Raw genomic sequence first — 18,534 nt, 5'->3', positions numbered from 1 at the left:
AAAGCAAACCCGAGCCGTAGGCAGCCCGCTGTTGTGGAATACGCAAGTGCCCTGCCCCGATCCGCGAGCTTCACGTGTATTAGCCCGTTTAGCATCATAGCTCTATAAGGCAAGCACTACTATTATCCCCATCTTTACAGAGGAAGAAATGAGGCAAAGAGAAGTTACTTGAAGCTACTTGCTCAAGGTCACAGAGCTGTGTGTGAGCAAAGGACCTGGGGCCTACCTGACTCATAAAGACCAGGGACAATTGTTAAAGTTAGAATGGAAACCATATTTCCTTAACACAAAGCTAGTGTCCTTGCACTAAGCTCTACAGTTATTTCAAGTGGCTTTTGAGTTACAAAATCCCACATTACACCACCCCTCGGGCAGTTTATTATATTGGGCGTTGGCCCCCTGACCTTGTACCACAGTGTGTGTTCAGCTTCCGTGCAGGAAGTGAGAGGCACACATGTGCCCGAGAATGTGTTCTCCTGTGTGTGTGGGTGTAGAGTGTGTGCAAATAATCTGCATGTGAGAATGTGTGAGTGCATGTGAGTGTGTGGGTATGAATTTATATAAGTGGAGGGGTTGTTACTACATGAGTGCCTTTGTGAGCATGCGTGGGAGTGATGTATGTGAATGTGTGCATGTGTCTTTGTGAGTGTGTGTAAGTGAAAGTGTGAATGAGTGTGTGAGCGAATGTATTGGGGTGCATGTGTGTGTGTTAATGAATATGCATGTATACAGGGTGGGGCAAAAGTAGGTTTACAGTTGTTCATATGGAAAATACAATAATTAATAAATAATACTATAAGAAAAAAACTTTGTGTTTAGCATACTCCCAACTGTAAACCTACTTTTCCCCCCCTCTGTGTGTGGATGTGTGTGTGCAGAAGCCTGTGTGTGTTAATGTGTGGGTGTGCATGCAAATGCACATGCATGTGAATGAGTGTGTACATGTGTGTGTGTGAATGAATACCTGTGTATATGTGCATATATGAGTGACACAGGTGAGTGTGGTTGTGCATGTTGCATATGTGTGAGTGGACAATGATAGGTGCTGCTCCCAACTTCCTTTATAGGCAGCCAGATCAAGTGACACGTGAGCTCTGCCCCGTGACGAGAAAGTTTGAGGAAGTTGTCCAAGGACAACTTCCCTGGCCACAAAGAAGGGAGGACGCCAGCTCTGTGCCACAGGGAGAAGTGGCCAGGTGGACTCCGACAGGCAGTAGCGGAGCAAACACACTGGTGCCACCCTGGCCTCACTCCCCAGACCACTGCATGTGAGTGCTGCCCCCTACTGGGGCCTTGTAGGGTTCCCTTTCTCCTAGCCAGTGGCGTAAAGGAGGAAGTGGTCAGGTGTTAGAGAAGGAATACCACAGGCCTTGGAGGCAAACAGGCTTGGGCTCAAATTCCTGCTCTGCCTCCGGACACTAAAGACGCTAAGGGACTGTGGGCAAGTTTCTTCACCATTCTGTCCTCAGCTTCCCTGTCTGACAAAATAGAGCAATCATACGCAGCACAAAAGTTTATAGTGAAGATCAAAGGAGCCAATGCATCTAATAAAAACACCACTAACCACAGTACTTTGCACCAAATATATACTCAATTAATGATATTACTGTTCCAATGAACAATGAATAAAATAACCCCGTTTCTTTCTTCCAGGTTGCCCTCTGGGCCAGATCAAGGGTTCTCATAAGTGACGTCTGGCACTCCGGGAAGTTGGCAGAAGCTTTTGGTCCATCTTAATTATACATCAGGGCACTTGGAAAGCCACTTACAAGTGAGGCTGCAGGGTCAGAAAGAGTTAATGTGACAGAACAGTAACAACACTCCTCCTGGTCAGCAGGAGACCAGCCCTTTTCTTTCCAAGAGGAAAGTAGAAAAGTACCTTATTACACAACAAACCCAATTAGACAGCTGAAAATTCTGACTGGAGCAAAGTATGCCTCGTAAAAAAATGAAGCTCTACACCTGTAAGTGTGAGTTGGTTGTTCGACTTTTCAAGGACCAGAAAACAAAACAAAGAAAGGAAACTCTCCACCGGGAGGCCACAGTGTCACTGAGGAGAACCGAGTCAGAACAATGACTGAGTGGCTGGCTGAGGCCACCTGCCTCAGAGGCGGGAACTGAGTCAATAAAGGCACTAAACAAACAGTTGGACTTTAGTGTTCTAAATCAGTTTGTACAGTGGTTAAAGGTTGTGGGCCGAGGAGCCCAGAAAGCCTGCACACATCCTCTATTCAATCTGAGCCAACCCCCCAGGGCCAATGCTGTGTTTGCTCAGTGTCTTTCATTGCAAAATGGCCTCCCCATTAGGGCCAGGAGCTGAGCCGGGTGCGGCAGGCCGTGGGGGCAGCGTCTGCAGCCACAGGCGTGCGGCTCCCCGGCCTGCAGGAGCAAGTGTGGGTTGCATATTCCTCGCAGAGAGGGGTGGAGGGTCCCATCACCCGGATGAAGCAGAAGCCTCAGGTGAGGGTGATAAAATGGTCAGTTAGACATGGTCTTGGAAAATAGTTTTTAAGAATCTTGCTCCAAGGAGGGGAAAAGACATGAGGGAAACGAGGGTGGTTTTCAGAGGTTCCAGTGCAGTCTGGAAAGCAGGGCCCAGCCCTCTGCCAGTCATGCTCCTCGGCCTTCCATCCATGTACTTACAAATGCTCCCACTTCAGCAACACATTTGCACAGGTTAGAAGGAAACAATTTTGGGAATGGGTATGTTGGTCTCACACGTGATAAATGACACAATGCTGTGTCAGTGGATGAACTCTGTTTATGGCGTTCACAAGAGGTAGCTTTGTCACTGCGAAGAGCTGGAAACATTTTTGAGAGGGAGGAGGTGGGGCAGGATGATCCCCGTAGTAAATCTTTACTTTACAACATTTCACATTTTAGAGGCACCAAGGGAACAAAGAGATCAATCGGGTGCCAGAGGACACACAGGTTCCATAGTAGGCACAAGGCCCCGTTTCATGCAGATGGACTTTGCCTCTAGTGCCCTGCTGGTTCCCATCGTGCATCTGTCTCTCCCACCAGAACAGTGAGGGCTTTTCTGGGGCTGAGACACAACTGGATCACAAGTCAGAGGGTGTCCTCAACACCTCCGACCCACCATAATCTTATCCAGGCCTAGCCTCCTCTAAATCTTCCTATGTTGCCAAGTATTTTCTTCCTCCAAAATTCTCATTCCTTCTGTGCAGTGGTTCTCAACTGGGGGTGGATGTAGGTTTGGCACCCAAGGGGACATTTGTCAATGTCTGGAGACATTTTTAGTGATTCCAACTTGGGATTGGAACGCTACTGCTGTCTCCTGTGGATAGGGGCCAGAGATGTTGCTGAACATCCTGCAAAGCACAGAACAGCCCTACACGTCAAAGAATTAGCCAGCCCAAAACGTCACCAGGTCCTGACTTCACAGCTATATTATTGAAAACCATACATTTGTACTAATTCTCAATACAATTTAAATGGCTGAGAGTCGTATTACCTTCCAGGGTCAGCTGGCTTTTAAAACACCTGAGGCTTCTGCTTTATCCAGGTGATGGGACCCTCAGCCCCGCTCCTTGAGGAATATGCAACCCACGCTTGGCCGTGGAGGCCGGGGAGCCGCACGCCTGTGGCTACAGACGCTTCCCCCTTGGCCTGCCCCACCCGGCTCAGCTCCTGGCCCCAGTGGGCCATTTTATAGTGGAAGATGCTGAGCAAATGCAGCCTCGGCCCCGGGAGGCTGACTCAGATGGAACAGAGGATGTGTGCAGGCTTTCCATGAAGACTTTTGGGAAGATACAGGGAGAAATGTTTTGTATGTATGTGCTGCGGGAGGCCCTCTCCGCTGTTCCTTCGGTCTCATCATGAAGGCCCCCGCTGACGTGCTGCATGGGCGGCAAGACCAGCCTTGAGCTCTCATTCTGGCACAGGCAGAAATGGGGACCCAGGTGCGCTGCTTTTCTCGGTCTGCAATTAATGGGAGCCACAGCATTGACTGACATACCCTCCTGGTGCAGGTCACCATGAGTGGGAATGACTCTGAGTTCAAAGACTGAAGGGACAGCCAAGGCTGGTGTGAAGGATGGATGGACTAGTGCCTCCTTCTGCACAGCTCTCAGCAAGCTGTTGCAAGAATGCACTAAATGCATCTCTTAAGTCAGCGGCTCTCAGCCCTGGCTGCGTGTTAGAATCCCCTGAGGAGGCTTAACATATTCCAGTGCCTAGGCCACCTAATCAGAAGCCCTAGTGGTAAAACCATCAGTACGTCAGTATTTTTAAGTTAAAATTGTAATGAAATTTTATAAAAAGTACACACACCTCTAGCAATTCCAATTTTGGGAAACAATGAATGAGTAAAAGAATTGAAAGCAGGATCTCAAAGAGATATTTGCAAACCCATGTTTATAGCAGCATTATTTCCAATAGCCAAAAGGTGAAAGTAATTCAAGGGTCCATCGATGAAGGAATGGATAAACAAAATGTGGAATATCTATACAATGGAAATTACTGTCTTAAAAAGAAAGAAAATTCTGACATATGCTACACATGAATGAAAGTTCATGTGAAGAAATAGATCGCGGTCTCCAGAGAACATCATACTAAGTGAAATAAGCCCATCATGAAAAGAAAAATACTATTAGTACTTCCACTTATATGAGGCACCTACTGTAGCCCAATTCATAGAGAAAGAAAGGAGAATGGCGGCTGCCAGGAGCCGAGGGGAGGGGCGCATGGGGAGTCACTGTTCAGTGAGCACAGAGCATCGGTTTTGCATGATAAAAAGAGCTCTGGAGGTTGGTTTGTGTAACACTGTGAAAGTACTTAATATTACTGAAGTTCACTTAAACATGGCTAAGATGGTAAATTTTATGTTGTGTGTATTTTACCACATTTTTTAAAAAAGTACAAAAGGATACAGATTGGTGAATTTTTATGGTGAACATACTTGGGTAACAAGAGCCCAGGTGAAAAAGTTAAGTATTTCCAGCACCCTGCTGGCCCTCCTTACGCCCCCTCTCCACCCCTTAGACCCACTATCCCTACCCCAGGGTAGGGGTATCCTGACTTCTAACACTAAGCTTAAGGGTGATTCTTAATGAATCTGCAACCATTTTTGGGAGAATCATGTTTTATTTAACCATTCTCCATTCCTTTAATTGGACTGGGTTGATGCTTTGGACGTATATCTTTCTCCGCCTCTCTATTTTCTTAGAATAGATTGATGCCTAGAGATGGAATTTTCAAGTCAAATGGTGTGAAATTTTTAAAAGCTCTTGATTCTTATGAGTATTGGTATTTTAGAGGTTTCCAGGGGACCATGATGTATAGCCACAGCGCAGAATCGCAGCATTGGTTTATATGTGCCTCTGATTCATTCCCCAAGGGAAACACATTGAACCATCACTGATAGTTAAACTTGATCCCAATTGAAATCCTTTCTTTTACAATTTAATATATAATCTCTATTACATTTTTCCATGACCATTTAGTCTCCTTATACCCACCTCCCTTCAGCAATCACCACACTGTTGTCCATGTCCATGAGTCCTTTTTCCTTTTTGCTGAATCCCTGCACCCCCTAACCAACCCTCCGCACACACTAGCTGTCATCTGTTCTCCACCTATGAGTCTGTCTCTGTTTTGCTTGGTAGTTCAGTTTATTCATTAGGTTCCCCATATGAGTGAAACCATATAGTATTTGTCCTTCTCTGACAGGTTTATTTCACTTAATATAAATTCCTTATGGATTAAAAGGATACAAATGTAGCCCTGGGGATGTCTTTGGCTGCAAGGAAGTTTAACCAATTGACCATCACCTTAACAACATGTCCTGTTCTCACCAAACAAGAAATCCAATAAAGAACCTGGAGTTAGAAAGAGAAGGAAGCAAACAGTATGTATCATTTAAAATGGGGCCCCATTTAAATCCTTTTTAGGACAACATATCCATCTAACCAAGGAGAAGGGGGCATGGAAAGGAAGTGGGAAAGAATCTAAATATCTCTTGGGCCTGATATCTAAGTATTTGGAATGTATTATTTCATTTAATTTGACATAAGAAAAATGTAGAATAGGTGTTACTGTCTCTCTTGCACATAAGATCCAAGTCAGAGGTGATTTAAATGATGCGTCCAGGGAGGGTCACACAGCTAGCCAGCAAGGGACCAGGGACTCAATATAGTCTCAATCCTGGTCATATGGGCACTTACCCTTCCCAGGTATGTTTTGAGACATTTGCATCAAATTATCTGAAAAATTTAATTTAGATTTATCCATCAAGCCAAATGCCATGTCCAGCAGTCTTATATTAATGATCTACTGGAAGCAGGACACAAGAATAGATCTGAAACCAATGATATTGACTATAGCTTCAGGAGCAAGTCAGTACTTAAGGACAATTTAGCAAAAGCTTTGAGATTTAGTCTATTAAGACAGATTCTGGGCTTTGGTTTCCAAAGCCCTATCATTGTGCAACCCTCCCTGGATTCCCAAGCTCCCTGAGTCCCAAGGACACCTTCTTCCCAGTGGGTGGGGCTGGCATAACGTTGGATTGCCATTAACCTGCTTCATGATGGAACAGACAGGACTAGCCATGGCCTTTTTGAGCTTAGAGCCTTTCCAGGAATAGTCTCTCTTCTTGACGCTTCTCTGCCATAGATTCCACCCGTTTCCTCTTGTTCTGTAGCACCAACAAAGTCTTCTCTAGGTCCAGCCAGGAAGTGGAGGAACCACATAACTCAATGAAGACAAGCTTACTCAACAGCCCTCCAAGGGTGCCATGTTTTCCCAGTCCATTACCAGTGTTTTTCCTCGCATTAAAATGTCTTATGAGAAGAGTGAATTAACTTCGCGGTGAGAACTCCAGAATTTTCTGACCTTTTAGAGCTGACATTTTCATTCTCAGCCTTTCCTCAACAAGGTTAGAAACTTTCTTCTCCAGAAAACAGTCTTTGCTGTAGTCTGTGAATATGGCAGTTGTCTAAATGTTGAATAAACCTAGGACATCCAGAACACATTTTCATTAAATGAGACCTATTTCTCACACTTTCTACAGCTGTTAGCCCAGACTCTTTTCCATATACAAAGGTGGGCAGAAGTAGGTTTACAGTTGCACCATGACATTCTCTTGAGTTAATAAAATTATTATAATAATTGTAACCTGCATTTTTTCCCCATCGGAACAACTGTAAACCTACTTTTGCCTACTTCTGTATATTCACACTGAAATAAAAAAAGAATCTCCAGACATTTCTGAAGTGGGATTTTTATGACTTTCCTATTAGTATTCACAATTTTAAATGTGAATGAAATTGACATGACCAGAAATGTCAACTTGGGATTTTAAAAATATGACAGTTTAATGAGCTGAGAAGCAGGGGACTTGTTTTAAAAGGAGAAACATTTTATTTTTGTGAAGACAAAAATATTTAAAACAATACTTTGGGTATTACTTTGTCTAAATCATTTTGTTAAGTGGGTTCAACTCATCAGCTCTCTGCTCAGTTAGATCACGTCAGCTGAAATGGACAGGGAACACTTAGACTTCAAATCAGCAGCAGTAATAATGGGGAGGACAGACTAGTCAGTATGTATTTAGCCTGGATTACCTTTAAGCAACAGATATTTTATCTATCCAAATTTACCATGGGTGACGGTGCTTGTATCATTCATAATGGTTTCCATTTACACATTCCATTGAGATATATAAACATGTAAAAATCAAGTGGAAAATTAAGGACACAGCTTCACAACACGATAACGACATTAAAAAAGCTATGCAACCCTTTTTTTCTATATTAGTTCTATTTAAGTTTTTATTTTACTTTTTAAAGTAGAATTTACTTCTTTATTTGACTTCCTATTATTATTGATGTTTAGACACAGAAGAACCAAGAATGGTAACTAATATTAAAAGGGATCGCATAATTTCATTAAAAAATGGACCTGTTTTCACTGCAGGATGCCTGCTGGCATCTTATTCATTCTCGTGCTAAGCCAGGCCTGCACGTAGAACAAGCGTTTCCCTTCTCCCAATACAGTTCAGTGAAAAACGACAAGAATATTTAACAAACCCAGTTCACCCTCCACCTGTGTCAGCCAGCCTGCTGGTCTGTGCTCTCTTCAACAGCCTTGCCCATTTTGCCCCTGCGTTGGCTTTTTTCCTACTGTGTGGCCAGCTAAGTCATCATGGAAGGGATGTCGGCCCAGCCTTCCCAAGGCCAGCTGCCCCCCATCTCCCAAAAGGCTCTGGTCTCCATTCTCAGGGCTTAGCCCGCGGTGTGCTGGTAAATATTTAACAACATGCTCTCTAAAAAGAAAAGCTTTGTATTTGCTAATTCCCTTAGTGTAAATAAACCCACGATGGCCAATTTCAAGCTATCAGCATGAGGTCACTGAACATGGAATTGGGAAGGGATGTGCATAATCAGTTCGGCTAGCTGGCAGGGGCCCACTCCGGGACACCTCTGGCTTTAGCTTGGGAGCCTATAGCTCAATCGTGACTGTGCTGGAGTTTCACATCTTCTCTTTCTGCTGAGCAGAGAGGTGGAGGGTCCAGACCCACTGCTGACTTGGCCAAGCAGGGAAGTACCCAAGACAGAGGGCAAGTCTCATGGGCTGTGGTGTCTTATTTTATAACCTTAATGACTCCTGTCTTCTCCAGAGAAAATGAGAAACCAGCATCCTGGAAAATGTAGCCCATGAATGCCATTAGCATGCAGTTCTCTCCCCGTTGCTGTCCTTGGGGAAGCCTTTACCGAGGGCATGGTTCACGGGTTAAAGGTAGTAGAAATTACATTCTAACTCAGACAGTATGGGAACTGGCTTGTCCATTTTGATCTAAATTAATCGATGAGAATAGTTAAATTGACACAGAGAAGAAAATAAAATGCAGAGTCCCACCAAATGTCAAGAAGAACAAAAGAAAAGATGTCGATTAATTAGAATAGAGAATCTTATCTTCAAACCTTATCTCAAGTCTACAAGTGGAGTGTGATGCAGATTTAGAACACCCTGTACATCATACATTCATGTCTTCCACATAAATTATGGCCAAATAATAAATGTACCTTTTTTCATCAGTGAAAGTTGAATTTATGCCGCTTTGAATGGTGAACTTTCTCAAAATTGTTTGAAAGAACAAATTCTGAAATAAATCTTTATTGTGCTTTTACAGTGTTTGAGGATTGTGTGGAGAAATGACTTTGAGGTGGTTTGCCTAATTTCTAACAATCACAGCAGGACTCATACTTTCCAAGATCACCGATCCAATCAAAAGAGTCAACTGAAAGGCATCTAAACAATCTTGTGATGTTAATGCATTCAGAAGTATGTTTGAAGCATTTATTTAGAATATCTTTAGCACTACTTATGAACCATATGATAAAAATTAGTCATAGTAATGACTTTATGCGAGAATTAAATTGGCATCTTCCAACAAAGTCATTAACCAGACTCGTTACCGAGTTATTTTTGGCTGCACCTAAAAATAAAATCAATTTTCTGTAAAAGAAAAAAAAGTTCAGTCTTATTAACTTTATAGAAAAGAGAGTCTCAGTCTCTAAGAGCATTTTTTTAAAGATTTAATTTATTAATTAATTTATTTTTAGAAAAAGGGGAAAGGAGAGACAAAGAGAGGGAGAGAAACATTAGTGTGTGGTTGCCTCTTGTGCATCTCCTAATGGGGACCTGGCCCGCAACCCAGGCATGTGCCCTGACCGGGAGTCAAACCTGCGACCCTTTGGTTCACAGGCTGGCGCTCAATTCACTGAGCCACTCTAGCCAGGTCTAAGAGCATTTTTAACCATCACTTTTCCCTTTTCTTTTCTTTTCTTTTCTTTTCTTTTCTTTGTCTTGTGAAAAGTATCATATATTCAGGAGAGTTTAAAAAAATATGAACCATTTAATGAAAAATGATAATAATATAAAGATTTGTATACTTACCACCTAGGTTAATAAATAGAAACTTACTTAGGATTACATACATGATTATAGGGCTTAGTGCTAAATAAAAATGAGAAATCCCTTATTCAAAAAAGGAGAAATAACGTGCTATTAAATGTACTAAAACATAAAGCTTTTTTCTTTTTTTCATTATTTTCCCTCTGCTCATGCGTACACTTCCTTATCCCATCAGACTTCACTTACAAAACACAAGTTCAAAGATAACTTTATCAAGAATTTTAAACCACAACAGCAGAGACTATTCTAGACCTGTTCTGAGAATTCAAAAATAACCCACCAAAGGATCAAACACATCCAATCTAATCAAACTGCCTACCATAACAAAGTTTGACATGTTTTAAAGGTATACAAAAACAGCTATCAACATGGTTCTCTATGTCCACTATTCTATTTTTTTTAAAAAAAAAACATTAACAGACCTATAAAGAAGCAGGAAAATATGACCCATAATCAGGAGAAAAATCGATGAATAGAAACAGAACAAGAAATGACAAAGGGGATGAACTTAGCAAATAAAGATCTTAAAACAACTATATATATATACTCTCTCTGCTCAAGGATGAAGAAAATAACAAAGACACATATAAGAAAAATGAAAGATATTTACAAAAAGAAATAAAAATTTCAAAGATTTTTAAAAAATAGAATATCTAAAATGAAAATTTCATTGGATAGGATTAATAGCAGATTAAGTATTACCAAAGAAAAGATACTGAACTTTGAAGACATAACAATAGAAACTACCCGAACTGAAGCACAGAGAGTAAAGTTCAAGATGAATATTGTTAACTCTAAAGCAACCACTTCTTTAAAAATCCAAGAGTGAAGATAAAGTGGCCATCACATTCACCACTTCTATTTAACATTGTACTGAAATACTTAACCAGTGCAATAAGGAAAGAAAAAGAAATAAAATGCATACAGATGGGAAGTGGAAACACTGTTTTTTCTCAAAATATTTGTATACAGAGAGGGAAAAAGCAATGATCAAGTACATTTGGAAACAAACTAGCATTTATTGTAAATACAAAATTTTCACTAATACTTTTAGGCTTGATAATGCTATTATCGTTGATGTTTAAAAAGTCCTTATCTCTTTTTGGTGAACACTAAAATACCCAGAAAAGGATATGATATCTGGAATTTGCTACAAACTATCCTTCCATTGCAGGGGTGGAGATGGAAGAGAGGATAAAGAAATGCGTTCACGTATAGACGAAGAGAGACTGGTTTGAGTTGAAATTGGGCAATAGGTATGTGGGTTTTCTCTATTTTTGTATATACTGAAATTTTCCATAATTTATTTTAAAGCCAGCATAAGAGAATACAAAGGGAAGCCCCAAAGTGGCAGAAGATACAACACATATAAACAACAAAGAGTATCCAGAATATATACATAATTGCTACAAATCAACTTTTTAAAAAGATAGTCCAATTGAAAAGGAGGGAAAAAAATTTTCACAGGCACTTCATGAAAAGAAGACAACGAAGAAGAAGTAGAAAGAGGAGGAGGAGCAGGAGGAAAAGGAAGAGAAGGAGAAGAAGAAAAAGAAGACAATTAAATGGTCAGCAAACTGATTCATTAGTAAAGCAAAAACCATGAAAGCACAACGGTTACTACAACATACCCGTTAAAATAATTGAAATAAGGAAGACTGACAATACCAAATGGTGGTGAAGATGTGAACCAATGGGAATGCTCACACACTTCTGGCGAACATGAATATTAATAGAACCATTTTGCAAAATAGTTTGGCAATATCCACGAAGTTAAATATATGCACACCTTTTAATACAGTTAGTCTATTCCCATGAATATTCTAGAAGAAACTGTGTGTTCAATGTGGACCAAAATCCATAAGCAAGAATGTTCATAGACAGTACAATTCACAATAGCCCCAAACCAGGAAGAATCCAGGTGTTCTATCAGTAAAAGAATTGATAAACCTGTGCAATCAAACAATGAAATTCTACACAGCAATGAAAATGGGCAAATGACAGCTAATCCACCATAACATGCTGAGTCTCCCCAACATGATATTAAGCAAAGAAGCCAGACATAAAGGAATTGTACTGGGTTATTCCATTTACATTAAGATCTAAAACAAGCAAAAAAAAAAATCTGTAGTTAAGTCAAGAAAATGGTTACTTTTGAAAAGAGGGATTAAACATTAATTGAGAGAAAGCATAAAGTGGGTTTTTGGGTACTGGCAGTTTTATTTTTTAACATGAGCAGTAGTTAAATGAGTGTTCACTTTGTGAGAATTTTATATTGTATACTCGTAATTTTCCTGTATGTGTGTGTACCTCCCACTAAAGAGTTTAAAGAATAAAGATGGATCATTCATTCATTCATTCATTCATATATTCATTCATTCATTCAGTAAATCTTTGATGAGGGTTGGTTATAGTATAATTGTTGGTTAATAGGTTGTGGTATAAGTTTTTCATGAAAAAAATGGTCTTGCTTTTTTTCTTTTTGATCCCACGATGCTGTGCAGTGGGGTAAATAAAATGCAAGTGTTCTGGAACCAATTTTTTCACTGAATTTGGTTAGTCTTTCCTCTACCATAACTTGCTGGTATGCTTAAGCCACTTTGCCTTTCTGGACATGTGATCATCTCTGGAGCAGTTGATCTGAAGCAGGTGATCTTTCCTTCAACTTTGAAATACTGATGAATTCCATCAGCTTTAACTGAACACATATTACCTATGTTAGTGAATTTGCTAAGGATTAGGGCTAAAAACCCCAAAAATTTAACAAACTCAGGGTCCTGCCTTTCAGAAGCTCATAGCCTTGCCAATAGCAAAGGGGCCGTTGTGTTACAGTGAAATAGGGCTTTAGGGCCCAGATTCTGAGAGAGCATGTGAGGAGCACTAACCTGGACTCTGGGAGGAGGGCAGCCCGAGGCTGGGACACCTGTGCCTGAGGTGCTGCCATGTGGATGGAACTTTCCCCAGGGTGAGCCCGCAAGGCTGCTTTGAGGCCTGGAAGCAGGACGAAACTTACACCAAACAGAGAAGCACAGGAGAGACAATCCAGGATCAGACCCTGAGTGAACAGGACAAGGAGTTTTTTATGCTTATTTCTCAGCATATTATGGGAAACCTAACAGTGTGTAATAGACTGGTGGGCAGCAGCATACAGAAGGGAGTGGGAGTCCAGAGCAAGGCAGGGCCAGGCCAAGAAAGGCCTCAATTGCCATGAAACAAAACCACAAGTCAATATTTACCTGGCAGGGAAGGAGCTCTGTCTCTTCTTCCCATTCCAACTTCCGGGAGTTACCTGCTGGCTGAGCCAGGCCAGATGAAAGCAGACTCCCAGTAGCGGGTTTAGGAGCACCTGGTTGCTAGTGGCCTGATAATCTTGCTCCAAAAAGTAAAAATTCTCAGGACTCTTCCAAATTTCAAGAAAACACAGGCCCACTGGGAAGGTGGGTCATTAGCAATGCAGCTGTGAAGTTAGTTGCCCATATAAACAAAGCTAAGGATGTCACTAGAAGCTCCCCACTAGATACGTTGCCTTTATGGAGTTGGAAAGAGCAGCCAGCAGTTTTCACTCTGGGCAACGATCTGCTGATTCTTATCTGACTCTCCCAGAGGCTACCAGTCCTTTGAAAGACCTGAAAGGTTGCTTTGCATTTGGGCTCAGCAGATGTGGGCATTTACATATAGGTAAATTTCCACATATAGATGTAAAGAACTAGCAGGTCTTCACATTAGTTCGTGTTAGTAAGTCTGAAACCTGAAGTCTACTTAGCACCCATCAGTGTAACCCACTCATAGGCATCAAGAGTTATGCCAGAGAACCAAGACCTGCAGTTGTTTTAATGGTGGGAATTCTCTTGGAAATGGGGCTTCAAAAAAATTGAGAGGAGCTTATATGAGCCTCTATGGGCTGCTCCACACAGGATGCCTCACCCTGCTCCCCTCTGAGGGAAGGGGTGGGCGTCCCTCGGCCACGCCCCTGTGCACCTGTCTCATTCCACTCCTTGGAGGGGCTCTTCATTGTCATTGAGGAGGAGACACCGCTGGCTTTTAAGGGGGGCAGGGCTGAGAGACATCCTGCAATGCATGGAACAGTCCTGCTGAGTGAAGTGTGGTCCCTCCTCCTGCATGAGTTCTCTTGGTTTTTAAAAATCTTCACCTGGGGATATGTTTATTGGTTTTTAGAGAGAAAGGAAGGGAGAGAGAAAGCGAGGGAAACATTGACCAGTTGCCTCCGACAGGCACCCAGTGAGGGATCCAACCCCGAACCTAGGTGTGTGCCGTGACCGGAGATTGAACCAGCAACCTTTTGGTGGAAGGGACGCTGCTCCGACCAACTGAGCCCCCTGCCCAGGGCATGACTTCTGAATGTTGAATTTAATATTTACAAATCACAATTTGGAGGTACACAGAAATATTTAAATTAAGAGAAAAGTATTAAGAGAGGAAATACATGAGTAGATCTTTACTAAAATACTGAAAATCCCTAGGAAAATATAAGCCGATCCCCCTACTTCCTATTTTGATACAATCTTTACAGGATACTGGTGGAGATTAATGGTGCTCCTCTCACCCTGAGGCATGGAGTTGGGGGTGTGTGTGGGGGGGGGTAGCGTGTGTGTGTGTGAGAGAGAGAGACATCCATGCACTTCAGAGGCCAAGAGACTTCTGATAATACTGAACCCGGTGGCCACTGGGGGCCAGCACTGACACCAGCCGTGGCTGTTTCTTCCCTTGCGTCCCCATTGGCTGCTCCCACCCACACAGAAATGCCGCTTCAGCCATCACGCCCTCCATTCCTCAGCTAACTCCCCTCCACAGTGAGACCATTGTGAAACCAGCTTCAATTTCGGAGGAAGAACTGCTGGATTTAATCAGTAAATTAAATATGAGGATAATCTAGAGGGCCCCCTGCTCAGCCGCCTCTTCAGCACATAGATAAGAGAACGATCTGCAATGCTGCTTCTCCAGTCAAGGATATTGATGGCTTTCGTGATTAGCATTTTCGTGTGAATGTGTTTGGGCCAGTATTCCATGTTACCGGCCACCCCATGGGGTATGTGGGAAATAAGCAAACTAGTGATGCCAGTGTAGAGATTCCCAGTTTGATCACAGCAGATACGATCAAGGAAGGAGCATTCGTCACTGATGTGGGAATAAATAGAATTCAAGATCTTATCACTGGCCACCCCAAGTTAGCTGGAGATGTGGATTTTGAGGGAATCCAGAATACAGCTGGACTCCCTTCAGGCCCTGGGGGTGTTGGTCCTTCGACAGTCAACATGCTAATGAAGAATCCCATTCTTGCTGCAAAAAAAGGTGCTGAGGCTTTTTTTTTCTTGCTGAAAAAAAAATGATTCTTCGTCTGTATTGAAAGCTTACGTCGGTGGGTGTGTGCCCACATAGCTGTGCGGCACCTCACCAGGGAGCGCGTCACTGCCACGCTGGGTCACGTGATCTAGCCGTAGGAGAAACCATTAACCTAGTGATGACCCCAGGGGACATCGTCGCACTGAGAAAGTCTGCTTAACTTGGTCAGACCACTTCACTACCATTTGCCTTTTCTAAGACTGCATTTCCCAAGTGCTAGTCCAATAAAAGTTGATACCCACTTTAGGTGCCAAACCTTTTGAACTCAACTGGTCAAACCAAAGGAAAAATGGTGCTAGAGAAAATTAGGGAAAAGGTAAAAAAGAAAGAAATAGTAGTAATTTAGTAGAAAGGTTTACCCTAATTTTATATGTGTTGACTAATAACTGGAAGAAAATCTACATGTTAAGAATATCCTGTCTTTTTATAGCTTAGTCATTGGGAAAATGTCTACAGTTGTTTCATGTGCTATTAGCCCTTGTTTTATGTGTGTTATCATTCATGAGGTCTCCCTGTTTTAGTTTTCTGTGATCAAAGGCTTATTTTATAAATAATTCATGTGCATTGTCATATTTGGTTTTTCCTATATCCTTAAACTTCTTTGTTAGCCTTGTATACTGTTGATGGTGTCTGTATGGTTTCTTTGGTAAGTCTTGAAACCTATTTTTGAAAAACAAAGCTCGGGCTTGATAATCATTAGGGCAGCTTGTGTAAGTATGCAGCTTACTTTTCCACCAGAGAATCGTCAGCAGCTAACTGCTTTTCTCTGAGGCACCTATTGGCTTTCCCCAGGTTTTTGAGAGCTTGAGTTAATATTGAATTTAATCAGACTTTCTGACTAAGGTGTTTGGTTTTTTTTTTTTAAATAAAATACTTCTGATTGGTGTGTATATATATATTTTAAAAAAGGACTGAATCTGGTGGGCTCGTTTAATACACAGAGCCCCATGAGGCTCCACTCGGATGCTCATGGTGGGTCATCAACATGCAAGGAAGTGCGCTGGGGCCTCAGCCCCATAGGGGTAGGGTCAGAGCATTAAGGGAGGCTGGGGGCTCTTCCAGGAGAAACTGCGTGGCATGAGGCCAGCAGATCTTGAGATGCGGAAGGTCTTTCCAGTCAGTTTTTACCATGTACAAACATGGGCTGGATTGGTGGAGGGCGTTGGGAGTTAGAAGAAAGAGGAAGGTAGGGTGGAGCAAGGGTGAGTAGATTTTGTGAATGGATTAGTATAAGAGCCTGGGAAAATCATTAAAACCAGAAATGTAGAACCATTCTCCACTGCTCTCCCTCCACCACCTTCAGTGATTATCAAGGCATGGAGAGTGCAGTGGGTTGAGTGGTGGCCCCCAAAAGACATGTCCATGTCCTCGTACCTGTGAATGTGACCTAATTTGGAAAAAGGGTTTTGCACATGTAATTAAGTTAAGGATCTCAAGATGAGATCATCCTGCATTACCTTGGTGGGCCCTCAATCCAATGACAAGTGTCCTTATAAGAGACAGAAGGGGAGAAGACATGGACACAGAGGAGGAGAAGGCCATGTGGCAGGGAGAGGGGGAAGTAGAAGATGGAGTGATGCACCCACAAGCCAGGGGAGCCTGGAGCCCCCAGGGGCTGGAAGAGGCGAGGAAGCGTTCTCCACTACAACCTTCAGACACATTATTTTTGGATTTCTGGCCTCCAGAATCATGAAAAAATAAATTTGTTATTTTAGGCCACCAAGTTTGTCACAGCAGCCACAAAAAACAAATACAGAGTATGTCCAGGAACCAGGCACTCCCTGGCTTCTACTTTGCAGACCAATGTGGAAACCCAAGCTGTCATCAAAGCCACCAGGCAATGAAAATACTTTCCTGGGGAAAACAGGGAGAGGGGATGTGGGGGATGAGAGTTTCACAGAAAGTAAGGGACAGGCTGTCAGACACTACCTGGACTGGAAGGACTCATCCTGAGATCAGTGGTATCCACAAGGCCAGGCTCAACCTTGCAACACTGGCTGTGCAGAGCCTCCGCTGGGAGCTGAAAATGTGGGCCAGCTGTAATGTGGGGCCTGAGTAAGCACCTTGTGGTGGGACAGAGTGGTGTCCAGGCACAAGGTGGGAGCAGAGTGATCAGGGATACAAGGGCCTGTGTGACCATGGATCCCCAACTACAGAGATGTGGAGGGGGACCACTGGCCACGCTCTGCAGCAGGCACAGAGAACAGTGCCTGGACCCAAGTGTGGGAGCCAGCCTGCCCCCGGGGCACACGCAAGGGGAAGCCCAAAGTGTGGCTGTGTCCCAGGGATCCCTGCAGTGGTGAAGGCTGTGACTGCACATTTATATGTCGGCCAACCTGGAATAAAAGGTGATGATGGCGATTGACATGTGCCTGGCCAGAGCTAAGGGCTTGGCACGCTCACCAAAGCCTTTTACTGCCCGTTTTATAGCCTGAGTAACCTGTCGGTGCTCATACCACACACCTCCGCTAGGGTTAGCGCCCAGGTCTGTCTGCCCCAGAGCACAAGAGCTCACGCCGCCTCTCGCTGCCTCTCACGTTCAGCAGCAAACCATTTTTGATAAAAATCTCATCTCTCTCTCATTCCACACTTACTTGCCTTACGAAACCGAGCATTGCAGACTTAACTTACACCCAGATGGACGCCTCGGGGCCTTCTCTAGGGCTGGGCTGAGCTCGGTGGCAGTGCCGCCGGCGGGGGCCGGCTGCAGTCCCCGGGCTTCAAGTGTTCTGTTTTTTTTCATCTTCCCGTTCCCAGTCTTACTACCCTGCTTTCTGAACTGGAGTCTATCTTTGTGCCTGCCTCTAGCAATGTTTCCCTTTTCCAAGTGGTTGTTTTTTAATGTTATGTACCAGAAAATTAAATAGTCAGATTGGAATTATGTCTAAAATAAGAGTAAACAACTCCTAAGTATGGAGCTTAGGGGTCTCTCTCAGGCATGAGTTACGTGAATTTGGGTTAGTGTGTCAACACTGCAACCATTTTGTTGGTGTAAATGCTTCCCTCCTCCACCTTGCTTCACTTTTGGAATGGGATCTTAATAGCTGAAATTTGAGGGCTGAGGATCTCTAAAGAAGTGAGAAGTTGCTGTAGTACACATGTCACTTGAAGAACCTACCCTCCCATTAGGTGACTGTGCACCCTGTGACTAGCACCCGCTTTCAGGGGCCAAGGTGCCCTCAGAGCCCAGTGCCTCTAATGCTAGAGAATGCTGATTCCATCCCTCACTGAGGTTCG

The 18,534-nt window shown here is 43.1% G+C and overlaps 1 pseudogene; it reads right to left on the bottom strand.

Annotated features, from left to right (window-relative positions):
- The window catches only part of LOC129084423 (N-alpha-acetyltransferase 10-like), a 68,906-nt pseudogene extending 50,866 nt beyond the window's left edge, over window positions 1-18,040 (bottom strand).
- Window positions 18,041-18,534: the final 494 nt, after the last annotated feature.

This window comes from Pteronotus mesoamericanus, unplaced genomic scaffold (assembly GCF_021234165.1).
Source record: "Pteronotus mesoamericanus isolate MK-2021 breed Mesoamerican mustached bat unplaced genomic scaffold, CSHL_Meso_final scaffold_174, whole genome shotgun sequence".
NCBI classification, from domain to species: Eukaryota; Metazoa; Chordata; class Mammalia; order Chiroptera; family Mormoopidae; genus Pteronotus; species Pteronotus mesoamericanus.
Note: the sequence above shows the minus strand (reverse complement) of the source record. Positions and strands in the feature narration are given on the sequence as shown.